The following is an 18,788-nucleotide window of genomic DNA, read 5'->3' on the forward strand; positions in this document are numbered from 1 at the left end:
CATTGTTATTTCCGATGCCTAGGTCAATGCTGAGTTGTCCATCTGATTTCATCCCTATTGGGCTTTTTAATGGTCTGGTGCATCTGAGTGGCTTGTTCGGCCATTTTTATTGTTAGAGCATTTAAGAGTCAATCACATTGCTGTGGGACTGGAGTCACATGTAGCCAGACTAGTAAGAATGGCAGGTATATCCTGAGGGGTGTTTTTCAAATTGAAACAAGCCCTGATACCCAAAGCTTTGTATTTTGATATTCTAACCCAATTACATCATGGACATCTAGCGATTGAATGTATCAGACATATGCTAGAACAACACTTCATTAGTCAGGAATCGACAGTAATGTTGAGAAGGTGGTGAAATCTTGTGAGGCATGTCAAAGTTATCAACCAAATAAACAGAAGGAACACTTGATTCCACATGAAAACCCTTCAAATCCATTGGTGAAGATTAGCACAGACTTATTTCACGCTCAAGGTAATAATTTTCTCCTTGTTATGGATTACTTCACACAATATCTGATCATCAGGCAGCCATGTGATACATCGAATGTGATGATTACAGGTTTGATCAGTGCTCTTTTCAGCTCATTTGGCATGCCAGAAGAAATTATCTCAGATAATGGGCTGCAATATGCTGGCAGATTGCTTCAAGGCGTGTGCCAGGTGTAGAGTCCATCGTGTGACAAATTATCCAAACTCAAGTGGTATGGTTGAATGCATGGTTTGTACCATCAAATTATTAATTTTAAATTAAAAAATGTAGGCAGACAGGACAAGATATTAAGGTTGCAATGCTACACCTCCAATCTACTCCTTTAGACATGGGTGTACCATCGCCCGCAGAGTTGATGTTTGGGAGGCATGTAATAACCACCTTGTGAAGTCATCATCTTTCTATGTTTTTGACAGGAAGAGATGTACTTCTTTCCAAACAAGGGACAGTGGAGGTACTGCATGGCAGGCAAGCAAGGCCAGAATTGGCCCAATTTTGTGTAGTACAGAAGGTCAGAGTTTTCAATTATTCATCAGGATCTTGGTATTCTGCAGAGGTTGCTAGTGTGTGCGACCTAGACAGATGAGATCAAGATACCCAGTTGTATAATTTTCAGATGGAATCCAAGTCAACTCAGTGAGTTATATAACTTTACCACATGTGACACGACTGTTACATCATGGACAAGGTCAAGGACAGGATTCAATGGCGAGCAGATTGATACCATGTGTACAGAGGAAGAACAGGTTGACTAAAGTCCTGAGTTGTCAGTAAACCACAAGAATCGTGAAATGATCACAGTTCTGAGCAGAGGTTTAAAATCACAAGATCTGGTCAATTAAGTACAACTCCTTTACTGTTTTGAGATTTTTAGGTTTGCGTACTTGTAAATTATGTTTTGTTTTATTTCCATATAATTACTTTGAACCAAAACGTCACTGTATATTGCATACATGTTTTCGGATTAATGGGATATGTTGCTATCTTTGGAAAAGAAGGGGGATGTCGTGGGATTACTTTAAGAGACCGTTAAGTGGAGAATCACAGAAGGAAGTGATGTCCTATCTCACATGACCCAAGAGTTGTGGGTGTAGATGTAACAGAGTAAGAATTGTATAAAACGCGCTCCTGTACTTGTGGTGTGTGTATATGGTTCAGTTCAAGTTACAATAAAGAACCCATTTATGCTGTCAGAAGCATATCTTTTAAGACTGAATTTTTCTCTTACAAAATGGAAGAATATGACCTGAATTGGACAGGTAGATACTGGCCTGGGATCTAGTTTCACTTTTGAAATGGAGGCAGCAAGTCTAAGGCTCTATTCTGTACTTTATTTTTAAGGAGTTTTATGGCTGGTGGAGTGGTTTGTGTTAATTAATGGAAAGCTTTCACGACCAGGCAGCCACATGGGAGAGAAGGAAGAAACCTGGACTGTTGCCTGGTTACCAGAGGCCACAGGGAGAGAACAGCAGTTTGTTTTGAAAGCTGTTTGAGAGCAGTTTGGTTGGAAGCAACAGAGATAACATACCAACCGGAAGCTGGAGGCTCTCCCTCCTCCTTTGCCTAAAGTGTGTGTAGTTATCAACTGTAGCCAGAACTCTTATGAGTGCAGCTGGTCTCAAATTGGACACAGCTGAACCAAGCTGGTGAGAGCCCCTGGGCATCCACCAGGACCAGCAGCCTGCCAACACATGAAAGAACGCCAAGTCAACAGCATCGAGACTCTACAGACTATACCTTTTATCTTTATAACCTCCTTAAAAAAAATCACCTCTGCACAGAGACATTATCTGCTTGTCCTTTGTTTGTCTGTGTGAGTGTGTGTCTGTCTGTGTGCTTGTTTGGGGGAATTCTTTAGGAAGAAATCAATAGCTATACTTCCTGATTGCAATTGTTTGTTAACTAGTACTTGCAACTTGTTAAAATAAGTTTTGTGTTTTAAGAATAAATTAATCATTCTGTGTTTTTGAAAGAAGCCTAGTTAGAGTCTCTTTTCATCTGGGCACTAATGATATAGATACCCAACTGGCCATTTTGGGGTAAAATTAAACAACAAAATTAATAGTACAGCCTGTAGAGTAGTGGAGCTTGATAATTCATGCACTCCACCTGTCCTGGTTGTCACAATGCATTGTATATAGCTGCATTCCTATGACTCCTGTATCAGTCACACATAAAAGGAACAAATAGTATAAAACTGCTGGACGATTGGAAAATCCCTGTTGGCCTCCTTCAGTGGTCATTAGTTAGTGGAATTGGCTACCCTTGCTTGGGGCAAGTAGTCCTGCTGCTCATCCATCCCACTCTGGGAAAATGGTCCAGAGGCTGGATGGAGCAGGGGACCTGGCACAGTGGCTGGCAGTACTATGTTTAGCGCTTGTCACCTGTTCCTGGCCCCAGCGGGGTTTCAAGGTCTCGAGACTGTGCAGAGTACATAGCAGGGTACATACTGTCAAGAGGCCATGCCCCCCTGTTTTTTGAAAATATGATTTCTCAGCTTTCAATTGCCTGGAAGTTTTGCAAATTGAAATGAGACAGAACACACTATTTAAAAATGCTTTCCAAGGTGAAAGTGAAAAACAAACAAATTGCCCTCAGGGGAATGTGAAGAGAGACATTTCCTATAATTCAGAGACCCATTGAAACTGATCACTGTCTAAGGAAGCGACATTAAAACGCAAATTGCTGAATATTGAAACAATTGCTGCCAAAGCCAGACCCACCCAAAATTTCTTGGAAATACACAATGAGTGGAATATTTCAAGGCCAGGCTGCAGCCACTAGAGAGAGAGGTTGCAAGCAAGTTTTTAGCAGAGGAAACTGGCTGAAAGCTGGGCTCTCTCTGTCTGCCTCTCTCTCTCTTTTGGAACAATTGTATGACCCAATTCTGAAGACATCTTTACTGAAAATCTACCAGTAATCTGAGATCCCTTAACAATTCCAATATCTTCTACATCCGACCATATTCAAGAAACCAGCGAAATGGCCTCAACGTTTAAAATTTTACACCTCCAGGACAATCAAAGGGCGCTTAACCATATGTTCTTTTAACATTTTTTTACTGGACTCTAAATTCCTTTATTTCTGATACCTGTATCTGTGATGTCACATTTTTATTATTTTTTACCTCGGACTTAGTGGTCTTCCTTTGACTCAAGAAAACTTTTCTCATTGGTTCCTTATTGCTCACAGCTTAAGTAGTTAAATACATTCTGATTTGGAAAAAGCATATCCTCATGAAACAGAAACTTAGACCTTTGTTGTGATCAACCAAGGAAGTTGAATAGAGGTTAGCCAGTTCAACCCTTCTCAACAGGTCATAACAAAATTGAGGGCTCGTATCCAGAGTTGTTCTCATAGACTGATGAAAGAATTAGAGAGGGGAAAGTAAATTGTTCCTTTAAAACTAATTTAAAAACTGCAAACGGTTTCCTTGGTCTCTAATACCAAAGTGTTAAAATGTCCACATTCGATGTCAATGCTTTCATATAGCAAGACGAGATAACTGACAAGAGAGTTTTCAGCTGAGGGAACAGGCTGAAAGCTGCACTCTCTCTCTGTCTCTCTTTTTTGGAACAAGCATATTACCTGGTACAGAAGCCAACTTTACTAGGAATCTACCAGTGAACCGAGGTCTCATAATAATTGCAACACCTTCTACATCTGACCGCATCCACAAAACCAGCTAAGCCAAATACGTTATATATTTGGTCATGATATGGCAGGTGGGATTTGTCAGGCTGACCAAACCCACAAGGAAAACTTGGCCACGCTATCGCAATGGTTTTGCAATTTGTATTTATTATGAGAAGACTTGAGCACTAAATTCAGAAGTAATGAGTCCACTAACACCTTTAGAGATTTAAAAAAATAAATTAAAACATTTATTAACAAAAGAAAAGAATAAAACACGTACACAAGATTGCAATTGCACAGTTACTTAATATTATAGCAATTCACAAAGTTCCTAGTTAACCAGACTCCCAACTACACCCTCTTTAAGCAGCAATCCAAAATAGATTTTAAATTTTTAGCGACAATCCAGCAAGGCTACTGCATGCATGCAAAAGCTTTTAACACAACTTTGCTTACTAGAATAGCAGGCTTCTGCAAAGTGGCTGCAGGCTTTTCCCCAAGTCTGTTTCACACAATGTACTTTTTAGATATTACACAGCCACCACCACTTCCAATCCTTCTTTAAATACACTTCTTCTTTAATCCGTAAATCCCATTGTTCCTCCATGTCATTGGAGTTTACTTTTCCCATAATATAAAAATCTTTTATGTTGCTATTATGGTGGGCACTTTTGGGAAAAATCAAAATAATAACCTACTTTACTTATCTTGTTATTTGTAAACATCCTACCATGTCTCTTTGAAAACCAAACACCTCCCACTTAACTTAAAATGCAAATTTCATTCAAACCCTATCTGCTGACTTTACCCTAGCTCACTAATTAACATTTCAGATGCCATTTTACACCTAATCCTTTTGATAATTTCAACCTTGCAGTCTATCTGTCTCTAATTTAATTAAATCAATCACACAGAAAGAACCATCCACGCACCCACAAACATAAGTGTACTTTTCAATACCTCACCAATAATATTATGAAAAATATGATAGTTTTGTGACAATTGTTTGCAACTTTGTGACTCCTATATCAGTAACACACTAAAGCAACAAATAACTTAACACTGATGGCTGATTGGAAAATCCCTGTCAGCCTCCTTCAATAGGATTTAAGTGGCCATTAATTAGCTGAATTAATTGCCCTTGCTTGTGGGCAAGTAGTCCTGCTGTCCACTCATCCTGCCTTTAGGAAAATGTCCCAGAGGTTTGATGGAGCTGGGGAGCTGGGAGATGAACAATTAGGAATGGTAGAGGGAGTAATGAATGAAATAGACATTTCAGATAAGGTGGTCACTGTCAAGCTGGGTAGTTCAAAGGACAGCAAAATCATTAGGTTTGAATGGGCTAAGTGATTCCACAACCAAGGTATCAGGTCTAAGCTCTGCAGCCCTGCCACATCCAGTTGTGAATGTTGGTGGAGGACAATTAACCAACTCACTGGAGGAGGAGGCTCCACAAATATTCCTATGGAGGAGCCCAGCACATCTATGCAAAAGATAAGGTTGAAGCACTTGCAAAAATCTACAGCCAGAAGTGCCGAGTGGATGATCCATCCCGGCCTCCTCTGGAGGTCCCCAGCATCACAGATGCCAGTTTTCAGCCAAATCCATTCACCTCACTTGATATCAACAAATGGATGAAGGCACTGGATATTGCAAAGGCTATGGGCCCTGACAATATTCAGCAATAGTACTGAACACTTGTGCTCTAGAAATTGTCCAACCCCTAGCCAAGATGTTCCGGTAAAGCAATAATACTGGCACAACCCAGCAGAGTCGAATATTTCCCAGGCATGCCCTATACACAAAAGCAGGATAAGTCCAACCCAGTCAATTGCCACCTCATCAGTCTACTCTTGATCATCAGTAAAGTAATGGAAGGGGTTATCAACTGTGCTTTCACGCAGTACATGCTTAGCAATAACCTGCTCAGTTTGACTTTCGCCAGGGCCACTCAGCTCCTGACCTCTTTACAGCCTTGGTTCAAACATGGACAAAAGAGCTGAACTCCAGAGGTGAGGTGAGAGTGATTGCGCTTGACATCAAAACAGCATTTGACCGAGTGTGGCATCAAGGGGCACTAGCAAAACTGAAGTCAATGGGAGTCAGGGGGAAACTGTCCTTTAGTTGTAGGTTTGAAAGAACATGCACATATTGTCAAGAAAACAAGAAACTAATATTTTCTTCTGGTAATAACCCTGGCACATTTTCTTATGTGCTAGAAGTCAGGCTGTAATTGGATTAAGAGCTAGAGTGAAAGCAAGGGCCTATAGGCAACAATAGTTTTGATATGTTAATGAATCAAGAGGAACTTCAATCGGAGTTTTACATAAAACAATAACAGGGATAGGTTTGGATTGAGTTATTTTAGATCAAAGGGGATATATGCAGGTTGTAGAAAGGTGTAAGGAAATAAGGTAAAGGTAGGGACAGTTTGTTTTTACAAGTCTATGAGCTAAAATAAAGAACAATTTAATCAATTCTGGGGAAGAATGCTTATCTGAAGAGACTGGTTGAAACAATAGAGAGATCAAAGGGAAGGAAATACTGAAGCCTATGTGAAATGGTAGCTGCTCATATCTCCCAGAAGACAGCAGGATAGTTGGGCAGAACTCCAAGAAAACAGCGTGAACAAGACCAGATCTGGAGACCCAGTTGCTGTCATCCTCAGAGGACACCCCAAGGAAAAGACACTGTGTGGTAAAATTATTAGATTTCTATAGATTTTAAAATCTAAAAGGATAGTTGCTGAACATTAAGGGGAAAGGTTAGCTCTGGGGTAGTTATATTAAGACTTGAGAAACTATTTCATAGTGTTGTTTATTGTGTGAAGCCATTCATGTGTTTAAATGTAACTGTTTTTTTTTCCTTTATTCTTTGAATAAATGCTTACAATACTATAAAATCATCACAAGTAGTTGGAGAAATCATTTCCTGATTTCAGAACTGCTCCTCATACTATACAAAATGCAAAAAATGTTTTGGCAGCTGTTTCAAGTTTCCCTCTGGGATTTGAGCAGATCGGCATTTACCATCTGCCGTGCCATCGCAATACATTGTGCCTGTTTCAACTAAGCAAGTGACAGCCATTCACCGACTCATTCCTCTGGGCAATGCCTTGACCAATTAAGGTTAAGCTGCCTGGTTTAAATTTCAAACAATGCTTGGCAGTTAACTGTCAGTCACCATGAGTGGTGCATTTTCCATGGCAATGCCACTTGCCAACCTGTCAGTACTCTCTTTGCATAGAGTATAAATTGGTGTTTTCCCCCTTATATTGGTATTATTTTGAGTCTCCTGATGAGTGCAAGATGAAAAGCTTAGACATGTCTCTTTTCTCAGCAATAACAATGAAATTTATAGATGGGAATAGTGTGGTAAGGAGGCATGGGAAGTGGAGGGTGCAAGGTTATGGATTTGTAGAATGGAAGTCTTGCATAATAAATGTACCATAGTTCTTCAAAAAAAAATTCCATAGAATTATAAAGAACCTATAGCCCTGTTGAACATTTCTGTGTTTTATACTCCACACCAGCTCCTCCGAATTATCTTTTCCCACTTCTCCCTGCAGCACTCTACTCCCTTCTCTTTCATGTATACGTTAAGAGAAGTGCTAGTGTTTTGAAGGCTGCTATCAGAAGGCTCTGGATAATAGTTGTAATGGTTTATTTGTCTATTTTGAATAAAGCTGGTTTGGATACTTAGGGATTTTCACAATGCTCAAGACTGCTGTATTTTGTTAAAATATTATTACCACAACTGGACAATGTGAAATTTTCCCACAATAAATATATATAAATTGAACTTCAGTCAAAACAGAGATAAAAACAAAAAACTGCGGATGCTGGAGGACAACTTTGTTCTTCTCCACCGATGCTGCCAGACCTGCTGAGTTTTTCCAGGTAATTCTGTTTTTGTTTCATTCAAAACAGGTTGGTTCATGACACTTTATATTACGTACCATAACATTGTTGCCCTATTTTAAACCGGAATGCATGTAATACACTGTGAATAATCAGATTTTGATGAACAATTGTAACAAATGTTTAATTAAACAAGTGCCCCGAGGAGCTTAAATAGAGAAATGCTCCATTAAGCCCATATGCTTTTTCCTCTTACTTATTGCTTTCCGTGTTAACTCATCTATTATGCTCTGCCACTGTGATCCCATTTGATGTAGTTTTATCCATTCTACACTACAGTACTATTAACATGATCTATCTCTGTCAGAGCAACGATATCTCTAACAGTGGATGGATTAGCTTTTACAATCTGCTTTAACTATTGAGCATCTAGATTTAATTCATATTTCAATGGCATAGCTTTCTGTTGAGATTATCTTATCAGCAAGTTAATCATTACTTTCTCTTTTAAACCTTGATAGTGTGATGCCTTGTTATTTGCAATGTCCCCCCTCTGCCCAAACGAATGAATAAATTATTTAACCAAGTATATAGATGCCCTATTATAAGAGGCTTCATGTGAAACTCCATTGCTGGACAAATTGGTAGTTCTGGGATAGGTTTGCCGATTAACTGAGCAGATGGTTAGCTCAAATCCCAGACTCAGCTGTCCTGGCTCTACTAGATAAAACAAATTCAAGCAGTTTCCATGGAGTATTACCTCCACCACAACCATATACAACCTTAGACAAAAGACAAACTGATGGGACACGTCCCCTTTTTGTTGACCATTAGCTGTGGCACTGGTACCCTAACACCCCCTCCACTTGCTGTTCAAATCCAGGATTTGCACCACCTACCCTTTTACCTCCACACTTCCAGCATCTGGGGCTGCAAAAACTCCTTGCAGGTGAAGCAGCAATTTACCGAGAAGAAAATGGGAGCGGTTGGTCAGTGAGGTCAATCCCTGGAACATAGCCCTGAGGTCCGAGCTGCAGTGCGCCAGCAATTAATTGTCGCTTAAGGACCTTCTCTCACCGCTGCTACTATTTTCCTCACAGTGGGGAAGCCCATGCATGTGGCAAAACAGTGGGCCGGGAGGTCCCTCCTACATGGGCCGTGCCCAATGGAGGTCCCCGCAGTGGTGATTATCATACGACTTGTATCCCACCGCCCACATCCCCTCCAGCCAACCAATCACAGCCTCCCCATTTCACTCGCCAAGACCTGACTCATTGGTCCCTGTGAAACCACCCCACCTCCATGTTGGCCTCCAGCAGCAATTCCTTGTGGGGGACTGCTGCAGTCTCAGCAATGATCATTACTCCTGGTAGGGCTGCTGGGACTGGAAAGCTACCAGACATCTAATTGGCTGGCAGCTCTCAGAGGTGGGTCTTCCTCCTAGATGGGAGTGGAAACCGTGACCTGACCACTTGAGGCCTCGTGGCTGTAATATCGGGTCAGAGCTTCCTGGCTTTGGGGAGGTAGGCTTGACCCCAATTTCTTACTGTCGGGTGGGGCCATCGCCCTGTGTAATATTACGGCCCAAGAGTTTGACTTTCCAATTCTGGGCAGTGGCTGCACTGTCCTTTAATTGCTATAGTTGTATTCTTTCCCAGCCTGGTTCGCATTGACTGAATTGCTGAATGACTTTCCTGCTGGGCAAAGGATGCTTAGTTCCTTTGTTGAGCTTGGGACAGGATTGAAAAGATTCCCAGTGAGCCTGTAGTTAGCCTAACCAAGAAGAGATTTTCTTCACTCGCTGACTGGTTTGTAACTAGATTCAACAAAGTAAGCCAAACACCAAAAAAACTCATAAAGAAAAATACTTTTCAGAATCTCACTTCATAGAAGGAAGCTACAAAGAGAGCCACTAAGAAATGAATTTAGCTAAATGCCGCACTCTTCGGAGAATACTAATATTCAACAACCAAATGGTACGTGAATGGAATATTCCCTTTTCTAATATCCACAATAAGTTTACAAACTTCTTTAATTTTAATGGAGATCTTTAATTAAGAGTGGGATTTGGAAAAATGCCTAGACTGACCTGACTTTGGCAACATGAAGTCTGGCCTATTTTGTCTCCTGATCCTCCATCTTCATGCCATTAATCAGTCCACCTTATTTGGGAGGGAAGTGGCAGCTGGCCAGTACATGGGAGCAAAGTTCAGGTAAAAGGAGACTACCAGCTGGTGCCAAAGTGAGTATCACAAGTGTCATGAAGATGTGCGTTTTGCCAAATAATGAGTTTTAATCCACCGTGTGGAAATCTGAATTGTACTTTTAAAAATTGACTTTTTAAAAAAACAGAGACTGAAATGATTTGACCTTACAGCCCAAGATAGCTAAATCCAATTTGCATTCCTATACTCAAAGCAAAACACTGCAGATGCTGGAAATATGAAATAAAAACAGAAAATGCTGGAAAAGCTCAGCAGGTCTGGCAGCATCTGGAAAGAGAGAAACAGAGTTAACGTTTCGAGTCCATATGACTTCTTCAGAGCATTACTATAGGATCCATGTTCCAATTCATTGGAGTGGAGTCAGTCTGCAAAACCCATCAAAGGCAATGACTTCAGGGGAGTGCAAAGGACTCACTTCTCATTACCAAGGCATCTATGACAATCACCTGAGTATTCAACTGTTGGAAATGGACCTTTAAGACTATTCACCTGTACAATGGGATCCTGGCTGTTAGCTTTCAGACATGAGCTAATCAAATCACCTTTGGAATACATGACAATGTCCTTTTTTGAATCCCCCGGCAGTTGGAGAAGGAAAGCGTGGTAATCTGAGGTGCAATACACCTTCAAGAGACTGTGAACAGATTGACCACGTGACTGTATGACCCAATAGCTATGTAGCGTGGTCTACAATGTTAATATTATCTAGAATAGCGTCTGGTTGGAGAAGCACACATAATGTTAATGCTCTGTTGTCTGTGTAAATAAATAGCATGTGCTTCACCTCATGTTGGTCTCTACATCTGCAGTATATTGTTATCAGCTCACCCACCGACAGAAAAGCATGCAACTGGTTCACAAGCAAAGTGACCTCACAGTAGAACATAACAGAAAGTCACATGACAAGCCAACCCTTTGTCTGCTTTAAACATGTATTTTCTCAGCAGAATTGGAGTCGAGCAGCTTAGAGAGAAGGCCTAACAGGGGTCCCTCCTGCCTCCTTTTTTCTCCAACACACCCTGGTAGGTTTCGAGCTCTATCTACTGACTGTGATCATCCAGGAATGCCCCACTGCAGACAGAGATTTCTTAAAAGAACCCAACCTGGCATTACCATCTCCTGAAGAACAACCAACTCAGCCATCTACGTCTTTAAATTGGAGGCACTGAGACCATCAAATTCAGCCTGACGCTAGCCTAATCACCAAACTACAGACTGTATACTTTTTTTAATTCACTAATTTGGCCAACCAAGCCTTCCCCACTCTACAGTCTCTATTTGGTTGTGCACATGTGCATGCGTGTGTGCACATATGTGCGCGTGTGCACACGTGTGTGTGTGTGTGCGTGTGTATAGATTGGTTTAAGTACAATAAAGCTAACCCCTTTCTTTGTCTACCTCAACAAAATTTGCCCTATTGGTTCTTTTATGATCATAACATGTAAATAAGTACTCATTGAATTGGCAAGTATATAAAATATAATAAAGAGGGAAAATAAACTTTGAGGGTAAACCAGCAAGTAATATAAAAATGGTCAGTGAGAGCTTCTTTAAATATATAAAAAGGAAGAGAGAGGCCAAAGTGAACATAGGCCCCTTACAAAATGAGGCTGGGGAAATAATAATGGGGAACCAGGAAATGGCAGAGGAGTTGAATAAATACTTTGCTTCAGTCTTCACGGTAGAAGATATAATAGCATTCCAAAAATACTAAATAATCAAGGGACAAAAGGAGGGGAGGAAATAAATACAATAACTATCACTAGAGAAGATGTACTAGGGAAACTGATGGGGCTAAAGGCTGATAAGTCCTCTGGGCCTGATGGGTTGCATCCTAGGATATTAAAGGAAGTAGTTACAGAGATAGCGGATGCACTGGTAGCAATCTTCCAAGAACCCTTAGATTCTGGAAAAGTCCCAGAGAATTGGAGAATGGCCAATGTGACACCCTAATTCAAAAAGGGAGGGAGATAAAAATCAAGTAACTATAGACCGATTAGCTTAACATCTGTCATTGGGAAAATGTTAGAGTCCATTATAAAGGATGTAATCGCAGAGCATTTAGAAATACATAATCTGATCAAGCAGAGTCAGCATGGCTTCATGAAGGGGAAATCATGCCTAACTAATTTATTAGAATTCTTTGAAGAGGTAACAAGCAGAATAAACAAAGGGGAACCAGTAGATGTAAAATATTTGGATTTCCAAAAGGCATTCGATAAAGTACCGCATATAAGGCTACTTAATAAGATAAGAGCCCATGGTGCTGGGGCTAGTAGATTAGTATGGATAAAGGATTGGATAACTAATAGAAGACAGAGAGTTGGAATGAGGGGAGCATTTTCAGGATGGCAACCTGTAACTAGTGGAGTGCCACAGGGATCAGTGCTGAGGCCACAATTATTTACAATATATATTAATGACTTGTATGAGGGAAGTGAATATACTATCACCAAGTTTGCGAATGACACAAAAATAGGTGGGTAGGCAAGTGGTGAGGATGACACAAAGACTCTACAGAGGGATAGAGACAGGTTAAGTGAGTGGGCAAAAACATGGCAGATGGAATATAATGTGGGAAAATGTGAAATATGCACTTTGACAGGAAGAATAGAGAAGCTGAATATTATTTAACTTGAGAAAGACTGGAGGAAGCTGCAGCACAGAGGAATTTGGGGGTCCTTGTGAATGAATCACAAAAAGCTAACATACAAGTTCAACAGGTAATAGGGATGGCAAATGGAATGTTGGTCTTTATTGCAAAGGGAATGGGATATAAAAATAAGGAAGTCTTGTTAAAACTATACAAGGCACTAGTTAGACCACACCTAGAATACTGTGAACAATTTTGGTCCCCTTATCTAAGGAAAGATATAGTGGCATTGGAAGCGGTCCAGAGAAGGTTCATTAGGTTGATCCCAGATATGCAGGGATTTTCTTATGAGAAGAGGTTGAGTAGGTTGGTCCTGTATTCATTGGAGTCTAGAAGAATGAGAAGCAACTTTATTGAAACATATAAGGTTCATAAGGGGGTTGACAGGGTGGATGCTGAGAGGTTGTTTCCCCTTGTGGGAAAGTCTAGGACCAGAGGGCATAACCTCAGAGTAAGGGGGCGCCAATTTAAAACAGAGGTGAGGAGAAATTTCTTCTCTCAGAGAGGAGTCAATCTGTGGAATTCTTTACCACAGAGGGCTGTAGAGGTTGGGTTGTTAAGTATATTCAAGGCTGAGGTTGACAGATTTTTAATTAGTAAGGGAATCAAGGGTTATGGGAAAAGGCCGGAAAGTGGAGTTGAAGATTATCAGATCAGCCATGAACTCATTGAATGGCGGAGCAGACTTGATGGGCCGAATGGCCTACTTCTGTTCCTACGTCTTTTGGCCTTTACAAAGAACAAAACAAAACTGCTGCAGTCAACTGAGAAGAGAGCAAATTCGACCCCTCCTCACCTAGTCATAACACAAGCAAAAAGTAAGTCACAGAGAGGAGATTTTGGGATGATTTTGCAGGATAGGAATGCCAGAAGGGGAATCAGGTCTAAACATTCCTTGTAGGGCCTTGAGGAGCACTCTTACTTCTTCCAGCCCCAAAGAGAAGAAAAGTAATTACCTTAAATGACCTCTTCTGGTTCTAAATCCTTTTACAGCTGTTTTCACTTGCCTGGAAAGTCACAACCGCTACCCATTCCAGGCCAGAGGTAAATTGCAGTCAAGACTCAAACCCTGATATGTACATTTAATAAGGACCTTGCCAGCTACAGGCAAGATTTTTTTATAATTTATTCACAGGATGTGGGCTTCGCAGGCTGGGCCAGCATTTATTGCCCATCCCTAGTTGCCCCTGAGGGGGCAGTCCACGTGGTGTAGGTACACCCACAGTGTTGTTAGGCAGGGAGTTCCAGGATTTTGACCCAGCGACAGTGGAGGAACGGCGATATATTTCCAAGTCAGGATGGTGAGTGACTTGGAGGGGAACTTCCAGGTTATGGTGTTCCCATCTATCTGCTGCCCTTGTCCTTCCAGATGGGAGTAGTTGTGGGTTTGGAAGGTGATGCCTAAGGAGCGTTGGTGAGCTTCTGCAGTGCATCTTGTAGGTGGTGCACACTGCTGCCACTGTGTGTCGTTGATGAAAGGAGTCAATTTTTGTGGAAGGGGTACCAATCAATCAACTGGTTTGTCCTGGATGGTTTCAAGGTTCTTGAGTGTTGAGTCTTTACAGCTTTCTTAGAAGATTAGCTTAAAATGGAAGATGGTGGTTTGCTCATGTGTTGCCACTTGGCTGATTTTAACTGCCCACTTTCTGGTTTCCACTGGACACATGGATTCAAATCCCCGCTTTAGATTATATCTCTAATTTTGACAACAACAGCAATAACTACAGGCTGAAATTTGTGTAGCCCACTGGAGCTGGCAGGATGGTGACAGACTCAGAGAATCAAGTGAGAGGCTACACCTCAGAACCCTGGACGCAGGAAAATGGATCCTGATTGTGTTGACGGTTGGAAGGCTAAGAAATGGAGAACTCACCTCTTAACAGCAGGAACATCAATTGTTCAGAATCGATCACTTGTATGCAATTTAAATGCAATTCATTGGGATTTAATGTAATCTTCCTGACTAAGTAAAACTGACATAAGTCTCCAAAGGTCCCAACGACCTGGGGAATCAGTGGAATTATTTCTCACTGGCTCGTGTCGCCTAACCAATACTTGTGGATAGTGGGCACTGAAGAACAAACTCATGCGTGACCATGTAGTCGTTGGCGTGTGGGGTGAAAAGCGCTCCAACTTTCTACGGACCTTACCTTTCGATCAAGTGGTTCAATATGGGAGGCAGGCTGAGCTCAGAGAAATAAAGTGGGCTATAATTTATTGCGACTCTGAAGCTCTAGGTGACTCCTTTAACTGGGTAGGCCCACAGGCAGTGGCCCCACCCAAACAAAAGTTGGCCAAAGTGGCGAAAAACTCCACAGCAGCTGCCATTTTGAATTGCTTACGCTGTGGGTGCAAAGAAACAACATAGACTCCAGTACTGCCCAGCAGGTGGTGCAGAGTGCTTCCATAGAGCCATAGAAAAGTTACAGCACAGAAGGAGCCCACTTGGCCCATGTTGTCCATGCCAGCCCAAAGACACCCAGGTGCCCTTTCTAATCCCACCTTCCTGCATCTAGTCAATAGCCCTGCAGCTTACAGCACTCAAGGTGCCGATACAGGAAGACGGGACATTTCAAGCATTTCTACAAATCGTACAGCTTTAATCAAGGTAGAAGACAAGAGAATATTTATGGGCAGAATTTTGCCATTGGCATGCGGGGGGGATGGGTCCGACATGCCCATGTCACTGCGCGCCATCGCGAAGTTTCGGTGGGCGGTCTCACTATGAGTTCTGAGACACGCCCGCCATTAATTAATGGGCCAGTTAAGGCCCTTGAGGCAGTAATTGACTGTGATTTTTCACAGCCCGTGTGATTTTCAGAATGTCGTACGGGCACAGTGTGCAAAGGGTGGGCCACATTTTTAAAACCTCATCCACGGGCGGGATAGGAGGGGTGAGTGGGCTCGCTAATGCAAATTGTTAGTACTTTAATTTTTAACTTACTGCTACTTGCTTGTGTGAACAGGACAATTTCATTTCTCTTCAAAGCTGCTTTGACAGAAAGAAGAGGCTTCAGCTCTGGAGGAATCTTAACACTCGGGGCCTTGCAGGTATCAGACAGCCTTCCTTTACCCTGGGAATAGGGATGGTGATCTCTTCTGGAAGCACCTCCTCTGAGGAGGAAGAGTGGGCCAGAAGGGGGAGGATGCCTAGGGTCCACATTCAGCCTCCAGGGAAGCCACCTTTGGGAGGACAGGCGCAGGCACAAGGGGCGCAGGGCCAACAGGAAGTGAAAGGCGGAAGGGGTCGCAAAAGATGCCACTATCCTGCTGCCAGTGTTACAGGTGACGATGCAGCTACCTCAATGTGTCTGAGGTTCAGTGCCGAAGGAGGCTCCATCTCTCAAGAGAGACAGTGACCTCCATCTGTCAGATAATTGGCCCTGAGATCAGCTACAACTGTATGGGTGGACACCCCATGCCAGTGGCACTGAAGGTCATGGTTGCCCTCAACTCCTATGCCTCCAGCTCTTTCCAGGTGTCGGTGGATGATCTATGTGGAGTCTCCCAGTCAGCTATCTACAGTGGTGTCAAGCTGGTGACAGGCGTGCATTGACTTTCATTCACTACCGCACAGAACCAGGCAGCCAGGCAGACTGAGCCAGAGGCTTTGCAGCGATTGCTGGCTTCCCCCGTGTCCAGGGTGCTATAGACTGTACACATTTGGCCATCAAGGCACCTGCGGGTGAACCCGGTGCCTTCATCAACAGGAAGGGCTTCCGCTCCATGAACGCGCAGATAATGTGTGATCACAGGATGCAGATTCTGCAAGTCTGTACAATGCTCCCATGATGCCTGCATCCTGAGACACTCCCAGGCGCTGAGACTCTTCAGTGCTCCAGCCGGCTGGATGGATGACTGCTGGGTGACAAGGGCTATCCCCTCAAAAGGTGGCTCATGACGCCCCTCCTCCATCCAAGAACAGAGCCCGAGCATGCCTCTACAAGGGCGGTGGTAGAGAGAACCATCGGTCTTCTCCAGATGCGCTTCTGATGCCTGGACCGTTCAGGGGTGCATTGAAATGCCCCCGGATCATGTGTCACTGATAGTAGTTGCATGCTGCGTGCTCCACAATCTGACGCTGGAAAAGGAGGACACAGAGGAGGTAGATGATGTAGACGCAGATGCTCTGGATTCAGATGATGAGTCCGAGGATAAGTACACTCAGGAGAATGTTGAGGGAGTAGACGCTGACCAGGCAACTTCCAGGGAGGCAGGGACACCCGGGAGGCTTTGATCCAACGCTCCTTCTGCTAGCCTACCAAAGATGAATCTCCAACACATGTCAGGGTTGCTGGCTCCATTCTCGATACCCGAATGCAACATAGAGCAATAGAACCATAGAAAAGTTACATCACAGAAGGAGGCCATTTGGCCCATCTTGTCCATGCCAGCCCGAGGGCACCCTGGTGCCCTTTCTAATCCCACCTTCTTGCACCCAGCCCATAGCCCTGCAGCTTACAGCACTTAAAGTGCAGATCCAGGCACTTAAAAGAGTTTAGAGTTTCTGCCTCTACCATCAACTTGGGCAACAAATTCCAGACACCCACTACCCTCTGCGTAAAAACATTCTTCCTCATGTGCCCCCTGCACCTTCTGCTTCTTATCTTGAATCTATATCCCCTGGTTCTAGAATTCTCCACCAAGAGAAACAATTTTATCTCATCCACTCTCTCTATTCCCCTCATAGTTTTGGACACCTCAATCAAGTCACCTCTCAGCCTTCTTTGTTCTAAGGAAAATAACCCCAACCTATCCAATATTTTCTTGGAGCCACACTTTTCTAACCCTGGCAACATTCTGCACTCTCTCCAGAGCTATTACATCCTTCCTGTAATGTGGTGACCAGAACTGCACACAATACTCCAGTTGTGGCCTCACGAGTGTTTTATACAATTCCAACATTATATCCTTACTTTTATATTCTATACCTCTGCCAATGAAGGAGAGCATTTCATATGCCTTCTTTACAACCTTGTCTACTTGAACTGTTGCCTTCAGGGACCTGTGTACTTGTACGCCAAGATCTCTCACTTCATCCACCCCTCTTAGTATATTCCCAATTATTTTGTAATCCCTGTAACTGTTTGACCTCCCTAAATGTATGACCTCACACTTCTCTATGTTAAAATCCATCTGCCACTTTACCGCCCACTCCACCAACCCATCTACATCACTTTGGAGATTATTGCTATCCTCTACACTACCCACTACTCGGCCAATATTTCTGTCATCTGTAAATTTCCCAATCATGCCCCCCACGTTCAGGTCCAAATCGTTAATATATAACACAAACAGCAAAGGTCCCAACACCGAGCCCTGTGGAACACAATTTGCGACAACTTTCCATTCACAAGGGCATCCATCGACCATTACCCTTTGCTTCCTGTTACAAAGCCAACCGTTTATCCAGTTTGCCACATTACCCTGAATCCCATGGGCTTTTACTTTCCTGATCAATCTGCCATGTGGGACCTTGTCAAATGCCTTGCTAAAATCCATGTACACATCCACTGCACTACCTTCATCAACCCTTCTTGTCACTTCCTCAAAGAATTCAATCAAATTTGTGAGGCAAGACCTTCCTTTAACAAATCCATGCTGACCATCCCTGACTAGTCCATGCCTTTCCACATGACAGTTAATCCTTTCTCTCAGGATTGATTCTACTAATTTGCTCATCATCAATTTAAAACTAACTGGCCTATAATTGTTTGGCATTTCCTTTGATCCCATTTTAAACAATGGAACTATGTTTGCATTTCTCCAGTCCTCTGGTACCTCCCCTGTATCTGGTGAAGATTGGAAAATCATCCTCAGAGCATCTGCTATCTCCTACCTGACTTCCTTCATCAGCCTCGGAAACAATCCATCTGGCCCTGGTGACTTATCAACTTTCAAGGATTTCAACCCTTCGAGTA

The sequence above is a fragment of the Carcharodon carcharias genome, chromosome 4 (genome assembly GCF_017639515.1).
Source record: "Carcharodon carcharias isolate sCarCar2 chromosome 4, sCarCar2.pri, whole genome shotgun sequence".
NCBI lineage: Eukaryota > Metazoa > Chordata > Chondrichthyes > Lamniformes > Lamnidae > Carcharodon > Carcharodon carcharias.